The 15,765-nt window shown below is 47.3% G+C and overlaps 1 protein-coding gene across 7 annotated transcripts in view; it reads left to right on the forward strand.

The window, feature by feature from the left end:
- The window catches only part of FAM110B (family with sequence similarity 110 member B), a 200,553-nt gene that overhangs the window by 13,363 nt on the left and 171,425 nt on the right, over positions 1–15,765 (forward strand). For 4 of the 7 annotated variants that reach the window (XM_030214672.1, XM_030214703.1, XM_030214664.1 and 1 more), the window contains exon 1: positions 10,828–10,902. The exons of 1 other annotated variant lie outside the window; for it this stretch is intronic. The gene's annotated coding sequence lies outside the window, so the exon portion shown is untranslated. Of the gene's footprint in view, positions 1–10,827; positions 10,903–11,642; positions 11,719–15,765 lie in introns of those variants that run through there. 2 more of the 7 variants (XM_030214688.1, XM_030214696.1) reach the window with 2 other exon arrangements.

Here is a 15,765-nt window from a genome sequence, read left to right on the forward strand (position 1 = left end):
GTTCAGAGCCCGCGGGGCCGGGCTCTGGAGCAAACGTGAGCCCTTGGGCTGCTGACGAGGAGCGACAGCAGCAGGCAAAACCCACCAACCAACACTGGGTAAGCACACCGGCAGGGACTGCAGGCACTGCCCAGCGAACCGGAACACATGGACTGGAATCCCCCGGACTGGAGGACACAGGACTGGAACACACACCGGACCGGAACACACTGGACTGGAGCACACCAGACTGGAACACCCTGGACTGGAATCCCCCGGACTGGAGGACACAGGACTGGAACACGGGACTGGAGCACACTGGACTGGTCCAACAGCTTCACCTGTACTTAGCTACTAAGCCCCCCAAGAGTTGAGCTCCTGGGTTCGAGTAGCCGACAGGACTTACTGGATACCGGATGACATAGGGACCAGGACTGGAAACAGAAGTGCTCCTAACCCTAAACTGATCTACGTGCTCCCAAGCCCTAAACCAGCAGGAGTGTTCCTAACCGTAAACTGACAAAAGGACTTCCTAAGCCCTATACTAAACAGGAGCTCCTAAGCCCTGCTCAAGAAAGGGACTTCCTAAGCCCTAAACTAACAGAGCAGGGTACTAAATACAAAGCACCAAGCTACAAGCAGAGCTTTACACTAATAAGCTAAACACAAAACTAAACCAGCTACCTAAGCACTGCTCTAGCAAGCTAGATACAACTAACAAGGTGCTTCCTAAGCACTACTCTGGCAAGCAACCAGAAGAGCTCCTAGCACTAAAAGGGAAGACAGGGGAGCCACAAGGAGGGAAGCTAACACATAAGCCAAAAGTGCTTCTAAAGCACCAAACACCAACAGCAAAGACTGCAATGCTCCCAATAGCACAATCCCAGAAGTACTTCTAACAGCAAACTCTGCAGTGTTCCTAACAACACCAAACCCTGAAGTACTTCTATCAACAACAGAGCTTCCAAAGCCCTACACACAGCAATGCTTCCAAAACCAAGAGGGAAAAGCAGGGGGACCAAACACACAAACACCAGTGCACACTGCACTAACACTAACCTGGACCTTAGCAAAAGCAAGCAGGGAAACTAGACACAACGTCAGAAGTGCACACTGCACCACCCTACCTACAGCAAACACCACTGATGCAAAGGCCCTGAAGGAAACAAGACCACTTCCTTATCAAGGCCCTCCCTGATGATGTCACACTCCCTAGACCTAGGCAAAAGCACACTGACCCAGAGAGGCCCAACCCACACCAATGCAAAACCGTGAAACCCTTGAAGCCAGTACACCCAAAGAGAGTTAGAGCAACTCAGGCAACACACACACAGCTGTAGTGAAGTGAGACAATTAACCCCATGCTGCTGGAAGCTGCCAGCACAGAGAGACAGAGCCAGCTCAGAAAGGAAAGAGAAAAGAAACAGAAGCCAGCTAAGAAGCTGACCCCCAGGAAAGAGGTAAGTTTGAGAGGGGTTCAGACCCCAATCATAACACATCCCCTTTACCGCCAGAGTAAAGTTGCAGTCATGTGCAACATGGAACTTTACCCTGGCGGTTTGCACATCAGCATCTTTGATGCTGTTGTAGTGGATGCATTTTTTGTCGTATTATCCTTTATTCATCATCTTTGGCTGAAATTATATGACTGACTCCTGAGGCAGGCGCATGTGGCTCCGAAATGTGGGTCTGTGTTTAATAATTTTTTAGCCATTACCGATAAATAAACCACTTGCTTTGGAACAACATAGGTCTACCCCCTTCTTCTCTTTTTGTAGGTATTTTGTGCTTTTTTGTTAGGGGGCTACTTCTGCTTTTTCTTTTCCAGGTTTCTGAAATACAGTGAAACCTCGGTTTTCGTCGATAATTTGTCCGAAAATAATCGACGAAAACCAAGGCAATAAGAAATTTTTATCATCTGAGAGCAAGCAGTTATGCAGAGGCACTGCACCAGAAGCAGCAGTGCGGGCAAAATGACAAAATTTTATCATCTGAGAGCAGGCAGTGATCCCACAACCAGAAACAACGCCCCAGAACCCCACAGGAGAACGCCCCAGAAGAACGCCAAATTAGCAGCGTGGGCATGCCGACGAATTCCGAGGCGACCGACGAAAACCGAGACAAAATTTTCGCTAAAAAAATCGACGATAACCGAAAACGACGAAATCTGAAGTAAACAAAAACCGAGGTTTCACTGTAATCATATAAAGTATGGCAGTTTTTTCTTAGATGGCAACCCTAGTGTGGGCAGTGGGTTGTAGAGGGGTATGGTGAAGGAGGTGTGCAACATTGGGTGTGACAAGGGACTTGGGTGGGGCATAGTGTTCTAGGCTGCGCAATTTGGTTTACTATCCGCTACAACACTTATGAAATATCAAATTATAAAACAGAAATAATTTACAGGAATTAGAGAGAATTAAAAGTCTTTTTAATTACTCACCCACCAGCACAGCATCAAGTTTCAAGTTATAACAAACTTACAAAATCTAACATAAGTATCTCTGGTAATTATAAATAATTAGACTAATTAGATAAAGGAAGAAAAGTTTGCTCCTCATACAAAGGTCACAGAACAGAGAGAAAGCAGAGAAGGCAGAGACAGAAAGAATGAATGAAAGAAAGATTCATAGCTATAGAGAATTAGTTTCTATCAAGGGGGGGAGTAAAACCCCCTTGGGAAAAACATAGGCCATTGGACAGATCTCTCCAAGCATACCTGGTTTTTCAGAGTTCCTTTGTCTGCAGCAGGGTTTTATAGGCTGTTGCGAGCATCCACCTCTTCTATACCCTGGACCAATCATAGGTGCTACATATGGGCTGTAGACTTGTAATTGGGACTTTCATATGTGCTGGAAGCTTGCAATTTGTCCTTGTCACAACTCTAACTCACTTTTGATAAACAGAATATACCAGGTATCTGAATAGCCTTAACATGAGACCCCATCAGAGCATGTGACCAGCCAGAAATTCCTGTCTTGTAACTGTCAGTGGAAACTTACAGAAACACACAGAAATAAGCAGACCCAAAAGAAAAGGCCAGAATATCCCAGAATAGGGTGGCACAAGGGAGGAGCATGGAGCAGGGCAGGTGTTTGGTTTTTCTCTCTCAAAAAGTTGGCCATCTTATGTGGAAGGGCCCTATTAACCACATACATCCCTCCCCTCACTATGGAAGAGTGGGTTTTGACTGTTTTTGCAGAAGAGTAAGTTTTGGATTTGGATTTAGCTCATACCTTTTCAGTAGTAGATGTACCAAGATGGCCGACTAGAAAGGATACGAAAGAAAGCAGCTCTGCGGACTCAAACCGATACTGGGATAATGGCACTTTTGACGGTTCTAAGTTCACATAGAATACCAACCCGCTACCGGGTGCGATCCATTTGCACTGAGGTCTCGAACCGAGGATCCCTCAAGCCGACAAAATCGTCTAAATCCAGGTTACTCTCAGGCCTTCTCAACCAGGTCGACCTACCTCCTGAGTTACCCTGCGCTCCCACATTATCGCAGTTCCGCGGCACTGCTCTAGCCTATCACATCGCCCTTCTCCACAGCATTGACGAGTGTGCAGTGTCATCCTCCGGCGCGGTTCACTAGGAGAGTGTAACCGGTGTCCTCCCCCACCTCCAGCCATCATTGTCAGTTGAGGTGGCCTCGTTCTCCACAGTGCGCCTGAGCCACGAGGTGAAACGAAGTCGCGAGGCTGGGTACTAGGAGAGTGCGACCTTATGTCCTCACCCACCTCCGGCCATCATTGTCAGTTGAGACGGCCTCGATCTCTGCAGCGCGCCTGAGCCACGAGACAAAACTACGCCGCGAGGGCCGGGCACTCGGCAATAGAGACGGTGGGGGCAGTCTAGTGAAGTGGATCGCGGCTAAGTCTTAGTAACCACGCCACCGGGCTCTCCGTTACAGCTAATCGGACCTGCCCTGGAGGAGGCTGCTGCCTTATCTGACTGGTGTTCCTGAGGCTGGCTCACGTGGCGCTAACCGCCAACGCCATCGGTGGAAAAGCACGCTTATCCGAGGGAGGCTGCATTGCCTGCATCCCTATCCCAGCCTGTGCCCTCTGCTGAGCCTACTTCATCTGTTCCAGCCTGCATCCCTGTTCCAGCCTGCGTTCTCTGCTAAGCCTGCATCATCTGTCCCTACCCCAGCCTACGTTCTCTGCTCAACCTGCATCGTCTGTTCCAGCCTGCATCATCTGCTCAGCCTGCATCATCTGTTCCAGTCTGCGTCATTTGCTCAGCCTACATCATCTGTTCCAGCCTGCATCCCTGTTCCAGACTGCGTCCTTTGCTCAGCCTGCATCTCTGTTCCAGCCTGCGTCATCTGCTCAGCCTGCATTCCTTGTTCCAGCGTGCATCATCTGCTCAACCTGCATCATCTGTTCCAGACTGCGTCCTTGCTCAGCCTGCATCATTTGCTCCTGCCTGCGTCCTTGCTCAGCCTGCATCACCTGCTCCAGCCCGCATCCCTATTCCAGCCTGAATCCTTTGCCCCAGCCTCCAACATCTGCATCATCTGCATCTAGCCTGCATCCTTTGCTCCAGCCTCCATCATCTGCTCCCGTCTGCATCCTCTGTTCCAGCCTGCATCCTCTCCTCCAGCCTGCATTATCTGCTCATCTGCCCTGCTGCCCCTTGCCGCACCTTTTCATGACTGTTGCCTAGCACCTGGGACTGCCTGAGTCACTACATATGGCTCCATTTCTCATTCTCCTCCTAGTACTGTCCCTTCCCAATCTACTCCTACGCACCAATCTCTTCCTCCACCCGAAGCCCCTGTACACTACAATTACAAATTGCCCTCTTGTTGATTTTACTACCTCACCATCTCTCTTGTCCTCTTCCTTCCTTCCTCCTTCCTTTTTGCCTTCAACATTTCATCCCTTCCATTGTACCTTCCCCTTTCTATCTGAGTTCATCTCGCCATCGTCGCCTTCATCGCCACTCCTCTCCCACTCTCCTCCACACTCTCTTACTCCTTCTTCTTCTGTCTGCTGGAGACATCAATCCCAATCCTGGTCCCCCTCACCAACCCTCATCCTATTTATGCAGGTTGCACCGTGACCTTTCCAATCTCATCTCTATTCCTCCCTCTTCTCTGCCCTTCTCTTGCGCCCTATGGAATGCCCGCTCCATCTGCAACAAACTTTCTTATATCCATGACCTTTTTATCTCTCGTAGCCTCCATCTGCTCGCCATAACTGAGACTTGGCTCTGCCCTGAAGACTATGCTTCAGTCGCAGCCCTCTGCCATGGTGGTTATCTCTTCTCCCATACTCCTTGCCCTATTGGCCGCGGTGGTGGTGTTGGTCTACTACTCTCGCCCTCTTCCAAATTTGAATCTCTTCTGCCACCTCAGTCTCTCTGTTTCTCTTCATTTGAAGTCCACTCCGCCCACCTATTCACTCCTTTGCCTCTTCGATTAGCAGTTATTTATCATCCCCCTGATAAATCCCTTTCATCCTTTCTCAGCGACTTTGACGCTTGGCTTTCCTTCTTTCATGATCCTTCCTCCCCCTCCCTCATCCTTGGCAACTTTAACATTCATGCCAATATTCCCTCCAACTCTTACGTCTCCCAGTTCCTCACCTTAACATCCTCCTTCAATCTTAAACTATGCTCCACTTCCCCTACCCACCAAAATTGTCACTGTTTTGATCTTATCTTCTCCTATAACTGCTCTCCCACCAATTCCTTTACTTCAAATCTTTCCCTCTCTGACCATCATCTAATAACCTTCACTCTTAAACTTCCTCCCGCCCAATCGCACCCAATCTTAACCAATTTATCTAGGAATCTCCAAGCCATTGACCCTACTACCCTATCCTCCAATGTCTCAAACCTCTTCTCTACCACTACACCATCCAAATCTGTCAATGATGCCGTCTCTTCCTACAATACTATTCTATCCTCTGCCTTAGACACTCTGCCCCGTCCCATAAGACGCACCAAACCCCAGCCCTGGTAACCCCTAAAATCCACTACCTACGTTCCTGTACCCATTCCGCTGAACGCCTCCGGCCTGAAATCTCATGCCCTTGCTGACTTCTCACACTTCAAGTTCATGTTGACCTCCTTCCAATCTGCTCTCTTGCTTGCCAAACAAGACTACTACATCCAGCTGACTAATTCTCTCGGCTCAAACCCTCGACTCCTCTTCGCCACACTAAACTCTCTCCTCAAGGTGCCTCCACCACCAACTCCCCCCTCACTATCTCCCCAGACTGTAGCTGAGTTCTTCTACGACAAGGTTCAGAAGATAAACCTTGAATTCTCTACCAAACCACCCCCGCCTCTCCTTCCCCTTGTCCGTTCCCCTATTTCCTCAACCCCTCTGTCCTTTTCCTCCATTCCTGAGGTCACTGATGAAGAAACATCACATCTTCTATCCTCCTCAAAACAAACTACCTGTTCCTCTGATCCCATTCCTACCCACCTACCTACCCACCTATTTGTCAAATCCTCAATCTCTCTCTTTCCACTGCGACTGTTCCTGATGCCTTCAAACATGCTGTGGTCACACCGCTCCTGAAGAAGCCTTCGCCTGACCCTACCTGTCCTTCCAACTATCGACCCATCTCCCTCCTTCCCTTCCTTTCCAAGTTACTTGAACGCGCTGCCGTTCACCGCCGCTGTCTTGACTTTCTCTCATCTCATGCTGTTCTTGACCCACTCCAATCTGGCTTTCGTCCTTTTCATTCAACTGAAACTGCACTTGCAAAAGTTTCCAACGACCTGTTCCTAGCCAAATCCAAGGGTCTCTATTCTGTCTTCATCCTTCTCGATCTATCCGCCGCTTTGACACTGTTGACCACAACCTACTTCTTGATACACTGTCTTCATTTGGATTCCAGGGCTCTGTTCTTTCCTGGTTCTCCTCCTACCTCTCGCTTCACACCTTTAGTGTACACTCTGGTGGATCCTCTTCGACTTCTATCCCTCTACCAATCGGTGTATCCCAGGGTTCTGTTCTCGGTCCTCTCCTGTTCTCCATCTACACTTCTTCCCTTGGCTCTCTGATATCATCCCATGGTTTTCAATACCATCTCTATGCTGATGACTCCCAAATTTACCTCTCTACCCCTGAAATCTCAACCAGCATCCAGACCAAGGTTTCAGCCTGCCTATCTGCGCTGCCTGGATGTCTTAACGTCATCTAAAACTTAACATGGCCAAAACCGAGCTTCTCATCTATCCCCCTAAACCTACCTCTCCTCTCCCCCCTCTCTCTATTTCTGTGGAAGGCACTCTCATTCTCCTTGTCTCATCAGCTCATAACCTTGGGGTCATCTTTGACTCCTCTCTCTCCTTCTCTGCTCATATTCAACAGATTGCCAAAATCTGTCATTTCTTTCTCTATAACATTAGCAAAATCCGTCCCTTCATCTCTGAGCACACTGCCAGAATCCTTATCCACACACCATCTCTCGTCTTGATTATTGTAACCTGCTTCTCACCGGCCTCCCTCTTAGCCATCTCTCTCCTCTTCAATCAGTCCAAAACTCTGCTGCGTGACTCATTTTCCGCCAAAGTCGCTATGCTCACATTAGCCCCCTCCTTAAGTCACTTCACTGGCTCCCTATCCGTTTCCATATTCAGTTCAAGCTTCTCTTATTGACCTATAAGTATATTCACTTTGCCGCTCCCCAGTAGCTCTCCACTCTCGTCTCTCCCTACGCCCCCCCCTAGGGTACTCCGTTCTGTAGATAAATCTCTCTTATCCGTCCCCTTCTCCTCTATTGCTAATTCTAGACTCCGTTCCTTGTCTTGCTGCACCTCACGCCTGGAATAGACTTCCCGAGCCTGTGTGTCTAGCCCCGTCCTTGCCAGTTTTCAAGTCCAAACTTAAAGCCCACCTCTTTACCACTGCTTTTGACCCCTAACCACTACTCACTTACCCTGTCCTGTATCCTCACCTATTTATTCCCTTACCCTTAATCGTTCTGTTTACCTGTCTTATCTAGATTGTAAGCTCTTTGAGCAGGGACTGTCTTTTTGTGTATGGTGTACAGCGCTGCATATGCCTTGTAGCGCTATAGAATTGATAAATAGTAGTAGTAGTAGCTCATAGCAAGTATTTTCCTGTCCCTAGAAGGCCTAGAGCACAGGACTGCTCACAAATATTTGACATTGGTGTATAAGGTAATATTTTTTTGATTTACCGTTTTATTTGAAGCAGGCTTTTCGGTTGTATAAACCATCAAGAATGTTAAGATCTGATGGAGTGAGACAGGGCCGGTCCTAGGGTTTCTGGCGCCTTCCTGAAGCCTATTAGTCGGCGCCCTACCCATCCAGTGGCGGGATCACTATGGCTCCGCCCCAACAGTAGTCACACTCCTTTTACCAGCCATGGCATCATTGAAAATATTACACCAGTATAGAAGAAAAATAACCTTTTTTTTGTTTGTTTTCATTATAAATAATTTCTGTAAGCTGTTACAGTTCCAAAAATCAAATTAGGGTATACACAAAAAGTATCACATATGAGTTGTCTTGTTGGGCAGACTGGATGGACCATGCAGGTCTTTTTCTGCCGTCATCTACTATGTTACTATATTATACTCAAAATGGCACAAACCAAATTAGCATACAGACCAGGAATAATGAGAACAGTCTTGCCAACTCTGAAAAACAATGTGTTAGCAAAATCTCAGAATCTAACAAACAGATCCCTATTCAGACACTTGCAACCTTGCAGTCACACATGCAGAACAGAGATAGCCCCTCTTCAAATTCTTCAAAAATTAACCTGAAATCCTAAGAAGTTAGACTCTGCGTGCAGCACAATACCAGAAAAATAGAAAGAAACACATTGCTGTATATTGCAAAACAAGATAGCAGATGTAAATTCTCAAAGTGGACATATTCCAAACACTAAAATGAAAATAAATTGATTTTTTCTACCTTTGTTGTCTGGCCCAGTATCTGATTCTGTTGCTATCTGTCCTCTTAACACCATTTCCGGGGCTTCCTTTCCATTTATTTCTTTACTTTCCTCCTTTCTTCTTCATTTCTTGCTCTATATCCATAAGTAAAAGCTGGGTCCTCCGCAGACTTGACTTGTCCAGTGGATCCAGCTTCTGCCTATTTTCTCCATCCATGTGCAGTTTTTCTCCTCTCTTCCTTTTCCCTCATCTCATTTCCTTCCTCACTCTTCCCTCGCCTCCATCCATGTCCAGCATTTCTTCTCTCTCCCTTCCCCTCCATCCATGTGCATCTCCTTCCTCCGTCTTCCCTCCATCCATGTCCAGAATTTTTTCTCTCTCCCCTCCATCCATGTGCATCGCCTTCCTGTCTTCCCTTCTGTCCCCTCCATCCATGTGCAACAATTCTCTCCCTGCCCTCCCCTCCACCCACGTCCAGCAACCCTCCTCTCTCCACTGCCCTTCCCTCCATCCATATCCAGCAACTCTCTTCTCCCCTCCATCCACCTATGTCCAGCAACTCTCCTCTCCCCTGCCCTCCCCTCCATCCACCCATGTCCAGCAACTCCCCTGCCCTTCATCCATCCATCCACATCCAGCAATTCTCCTCGCTCCCCTGCTTCCCCCCTCCATCCATCCATCCATCCATCCATATCCAGCAATTCTCGTCTCTCACCTGCCCTCCCCTCCATGTCCAGCAATTTCTCCTCTCTCCCTGGGCCCTGTCCTCCCATCCATGTCCATCGATGCTCCTCTCTCCCCTGCCCCCTCCATTCATCCATATCCAGCAATTCTCCTCTCTCCCCTGCCCTCCTCTCCATGTCAAGCAATTTCTCCTCTCTCCCTGGGCCCTGTTCTCCCATCCATGTCCATCTATCCTCCTCTCTCCCCTGTCCCCCTCCATCCATCCATATCCAGCAATTCTCCTCTCTCCCCTGCCCTTCCCTCCATGTCCAGCAATTTCTCCTCTCTCCCTGGCAGGGGAATATCTGCATGGGCCCCCGCAGATTTCGCCTTGGACCCCCCTCCTGCCATCAACCCTCCCCCGCCGAGGTCCGCTTCCTCCTGCCGCTGCCTTTAAAAATATTCCTTCAGCTGGCAGGGGATGCCAACCCCCGCCAGCCGAGCCGAGGTCTTTCAAGTTCTTCTTCGTTCTCCGTGCTGTTCAAAGCTGCTGAATCCAGTTTCGGAGTCTGACGTCGCTGCATGTTGTACGTGCAGGACGTCAGACTCACAGAAACAGAGTCTGACGTCCTGCACGTACAACGTGCAGCGATATCAGACTATGGATTCAGCAGCTTTGAACAGCACGGAGGACGAAGAAGAACTTGAAAGACCTCGGCTCGGCTGACGGGGGTTGGGGTCCCCTGCCAGCTGAAGGAATATTTTTAAAGGCAGTGGCAGGAGGAAGCGGACCTCGGCTGGCAGGGGTTGGGGTCCCCAGCCAGCAGACGTGGGTGACGGCGGCGGGGGGGGGGGGTCGGCAATGGCGGCGGCGGTAGGGGGGGCTATAATGTGCCCCTTCGCTCTGGTCCCCCCTACCATGAAGTTCAGATACGCCTCTACTCCCTGGGCTCTTGCCTCCCATCCATGTCCATCCATCTCCTCCCATCCATGTCCATCCAGCAATTCTCCTCTCTCCCCTGCCCTTCCCTCGATCCCTCCATGTCCAATTTATCCTCTCTCCCTGGGCCCTGCCCTCCCATCCATTTCCATCCATCAATGCCCTCTCTCCCCTGCCCCCCCTACTCTCTGCTTTAAACCTTGTATTTAAATTTACCTCCGTCGCAGCAGCTGCGCAGCGTCAGTGAAAGCGTCTCTAGCGTTCTCTTCGCTCGTTCGCTCCCTCTCAGTGTCCCGCCCCGCCCCCTTTCGCAAGGAAATGATGTCAGAAGGAGGCGGGACACTAAGAGAGAACGAACGAACGAGCGAAGAGAAGGCTAGAGACGCCGGGCAGCGCTTTCACTGAAGCTGTGCAGCTGCTGCGACGGAGGTAAATTTAAATACAAGGTTTAAATCGCCCAGGGTGGCGCGGCCCGTGTAGGTGCGGAGGAAACTGAGGGCTGGGGTAGTGTTGGGATCCGGTAGCCGAGGTTAGCGGCGGCGGTGGTATGCATGGCGCGGCGGCGCCCTCCAGAGGTCGGCGCCCCCCCTGCCATGCGTACCGGGTTGAGCCGGCCCTGACCGTAGCACTTTTGGTCTCGACTGCAGAGTAACTTCATTTAGTCAAATTTTAACCGAAGACCCTGTAAAGTTGGCTATTATACATGTAAACTGTGGCCGTGTTAGACTTTTCAGCTGTAGCTAAATCTAAATCAAGAGTTCAAAAGATTCCTTGGTCTGATGGTTATCGAGACTGAATCCCGTTAAAGGAATCCAGAATAATGATTGACTTTGCGCAAGTTTAAAACTTCAGTGTAGGAAGCCATGACAAGATTTCAAACCGTAATGTTTATGAAAGCTGAGTAAATTTAATTCACCTGCCTTAACAATAATTGCAACATAGTAAATGACAGCAAATAGAGACCGTACTGGCTTGTTCAGTATGGGGTATCTGGAACTGTAAAAGCTGCTGTGTATAGGTTGTTCCCACACCTTCGTAAAAGCATGTTACAATCATTTCACTGTTGTTTTGGGCTGAGCTGATGCTTTGTCCAGATTACCTCAGTATATTTACCAACATTTTTGGATGTCTTGCGTTTTTTTTGGAATTCTGCTACATATTTTGTTGCTGCCACCACCTCCATACTGTTGGAACAAGAGCTCAAATGAGGCCAGATGCCAGGAAATAGAAGGTAATGCTTTAAAGGTAAAGTGGAGAGTGTTACATTTCAATGAGGGTTATTGTATTCTGGAAAAGAGTGAAGGCTGGAGGCAGATGGTAACTCTGTTCCATTGAGGAGGAGGAGGGGGAACAGAAGCATATGGCTATAGTTTATCTAAGTTTATAGCTGACAGTATGGCCTGGTGAGGATGTACTACTTAATCATAATTCTATGTACATGCCTATATAATTTTACACCCAATTATGTGTCTTATCACCTGGAGGGATTATTTCTATGACAGTACTTGTACAGTGGGTTTGAAAGCAGTTTCTGTAATACTAGTTTCATACTCTGAGCAACTGATTTTAACCAACACTAGTTTAAAAATCCCCTTTGTCTTAAAATATCCAAAAATTATCAAATGCTTCTCTTGTTTCCATGGTAAGTATGATTTTATAGAAACATGAAATGCATATAATAAGGAATCCATCCAAAATGTACTAATGAAGGCAAAGTGAGTGAAAGAAATGGAAAATGGAGAGAGAGATGGCAGATTGCCTGGGTGTCTAATATTTGGGGTCATATCCTGCTCTGAGGCCAATAGGAGCTGCCACGGCTCTTCAGGGCTTGGCAAAAGATACCTCCATTGCTTCTGGCTCAGTGAGAGGAGATGCAGCTGTTACCAGCCTTGATCTGGGAGAGACATGTCACCTGCTTGAAGAGAGAGTTTTCTGCTGCTGTTTCCGTAAGCACAATGAAAGATGCCATCCAACAGGCCCTCGTAAAAGTCATGGTGAAGCTGAAAATAAGTGTGGAAGGAGAAGAGAGTAACATAGTAACATAGTAGATGACGGCAGAAAAAGACCTGCACGGTCCATCCAGTCTGCCCAACAAGATAAACTCATATGTGCTATTTTTTTGTGTATACCTTACCTTGATTTGTACCTGTCTTTTTCAGGGCACAGACCGTATAAGTCCGCTCAGTACTATCCCCGCCTCCCAACCACCAGCCCCGCCTCCCACCACCGGCTCTGGCACAGACCGTATAAGTCTGCCCAGCACTACCCCCACCTCCCAACCACCAGCCCTGGCACAGACCGTATAAGTCTGCCCAGCACTAACCCCGCCTCCCAACCGTCTCTGCCACCCATTCAAGGCTAAGCTCCTGAGGATCCCTTCCTTCTGAACAGGATTCCTTTATTTTTATCCCACGCGGGGAGAGTCTGCTAGGTACAGACGGGGATAGGGATCTTGGGGTGATAGTATCTGAGGATCTGAAGGCGACGAAACAGTGTGACAAGGCGGTGGCCGTAGCTAGAAGGTTGCTAGGCTGTATAAGGAGAGGCGTGACCAGCAGAAGAAAAGAGGTGTTGATGCCCCTGTGCAAGTCGTTGGTGAGGCCCCACCTGGAGTATTGTGTTCAGTTTTGGAGGCCGTATCTTGCTAAGGATGTAAAAAGAATTGAAGCGGTGCAAAGAAAAGCTACGAGGATGGTATGGGATTTACGTTACAAGACGTATGAGGAGAGACTTGCTGACCTGGACATGTATACCCTGGAGGAAAGGAGAAACAGGGGTGATATGATACAGATGTTCAAATATTTGAAAGGTATTAATCCGCAAATGAACCTTTTCCGGAGATGGGAAGGCGGTAGAACGAGAGGGCATGAAATGAGATTGAAGGGGGGCAGACTTAAGAAAAATGTCAGGAAGTATTTTTTCACGGAGAGGGTGGTGGATGCTTGGAATGCCCTCCCGCGGGAGGTGGTGGAGAGGAAAACGGTAACGGAATTCAAACATGCGTGGGATAAACATAAAGGAATCCTGTTCAGAAGTATTTTTGGAAAGAGTAAACAAGCCATTCACGTCTACCTGTTCCACTCCACTCATTATTTTATAGACCTCTGTCATATCTTCCCTCAGCCATCTTTTCTCCATGCTGAAGAGCCCTCGCCGCTTTAGTCTTTCCTCATAGGGAAGTCGTCCCATCCCCTTTATCATTTTCATCACCCTTCTCTCTACGTTTTCTAATTTCACTATATCTTTTTTGAGATGCAGTGACCAGAATTGCACACAGTATTTGAGATGTGGTTGTACCATGGAGTATTACAATGGCATTATAACGTCCTCATTTTTGTTTTCCATTCCTTTCCTAATAATACCTAACACTCTATTTGCTTTCTTAGCTGCCACCACCCACTGAGCAAGGGGTTTCAACGTATCATCAACCATGACACCTAGATCCCTTTCCTGGGCATTGACTCCTAGTGCGGATCCTTGCGTGCAATTTACGGAGGGCTGGGTGGTAGCTCTTGAGCCATAGGTATCGTTTGCTTGCTTAGGTTCCTGTGTATTAAGCTGCGCTGTAGGCGCGCAAACTTTTTAGTGTGTGTTTATCTTGGGCAGACTGGATAGACCGTGCAGGTCTTTTTCTGCCGTCACCTACTATGTTACGTAACTATAGTTTGGGTTCCTCTTCCCACGAGCATCACTTTGCACTTGCTTACATTAAATGTCCTCTTCCATTTGGATGCATTCTCCCAGTCTCATAAGGTCCTCTTATAATTTTTCACAGTCTTCTTGTGATTTAACAACTTTGAATAACTGTGTCGTCAGCAAATTTAATTACCTCACTAGTTACTCCCATCTGTAGATCATTTATAAATATGTTAAAAAGTAGCGGTCCCAGCACAGACCCCTGGGGAACCTCACTATCTACCCTTCTCCATTGAGAATACTGACCATGTAACCCTACTCTCTGTTTTCTATCTTTAAACCAATTTTTAATCCACATTAGAACACTACCTCCTATCCCAATTTCCTCTGGAGTCTTTCATGAGGTACTTTGTCAAATACCTTTTGAAAATCCAGATACACAATATCGACTGGCTCACTTTATTCATGTTTTGTTCATCCCGTCAAAGAAATGTGTACTAGATTGGTGAGCTAAGATTTCCCTTCACTAAATCCAAGTTGTCTTTGTGTCATTAATCTGTGCTTTTGAATATACCCATTAATTTTGTTCTTTATAATAGTCTCTACCATTTTGCGCAGCACCGACATCAGGCTCACCGGTCTATAATTTCCCGGATCACCTCTGGAACCTTTTTTAAAAATCAGCATTACATTGGCCACCCTCTAATCTTCTGTTACCATGCTTAATTTTAAAGATACATATTACTAAGAATAGTTCTGCAACTTCATTTTTCAATTCTATCAGTACTCTGGGATGAATACCATCTGGTCCAGGCGATTTGCTACTCTTCAGCTTGTCAAATTGCACCATTATATCTTCCAGCTCTGAATACCATTATACCTTCCAGCTCTGAATACCATTTCTGGCATTGGTATCTCTCCCAAATCTTCCTTGGTGAAGACCGAAGCAAACAATTCGTTTAATCTCTCTGCTGTGGCTTTGTCTTTCCTAAGTGCCCCTTTTACCCCTCGATCATCTAGCATTCCAACTGATTCTTTTGCTGGCTTCTTGCTTTTAATATACCAAAGAAAAAATTTACTATGTGGTTTTGCCTCCAACTTAATCTTTTTTTCAATGTCCCTTTGCTTCCTTATCAGCGCTTTCAATTTGACTTGCCATTCCTTATGCTGTTTCTTATTATTTTCCATCTGTTCCTTCTTCCATTTTCTGAAGGATTTTCTTTTAGCTCTAATAGCTTTCATGTTAGGTTGTTGATGTTACGGGAGCACAAGAGGCAAGCTTTTTCTTGGATGTGGTTATTTAAAAACTTTCCCCTGATGCAGCCATTTAGCAGCGAAACAGGGCTTCCCTGTCGGGATATGAGGATACAGCAACAGTAGTTGAAGAACCCGCATTATTATGTGGGGGATTTTCTTATCATTTTGGCCATCCAAGATAAGTAACACTTTTTGGATTGTTACACTTGTTGATATACAACTGTGTCTCCAATTATGAGTGTTTGATTAGGTGTATGGACAGCAGCTTATAAAGTTATTTAAGGTGGAGTTTTTTTAAAGACATGATTAAAGAGGCACTCTTTCATATTATAAGGTGAGTCCTTTGGGAGTAGGAGGCGGCTTTCAAACTGAGGTCTTTTTTCTCCACCTTCTTTCATG

The sequence above is a fragment of the Microcaecilia unicolor genome, chromosome 1 (genome assembly GCF_901765095.1).
Source record: "Microcaecilia unicolor chromosome 1, aMicUni1.1, whole genome shotgun sequence".
NCBI classification, from domain to species: Eukaryota; Metazoa; Chordata; class Amphibia; order Gymnophiona; family Siphonopidae; genus Microcaecilia; species Microcaecilia unicolor.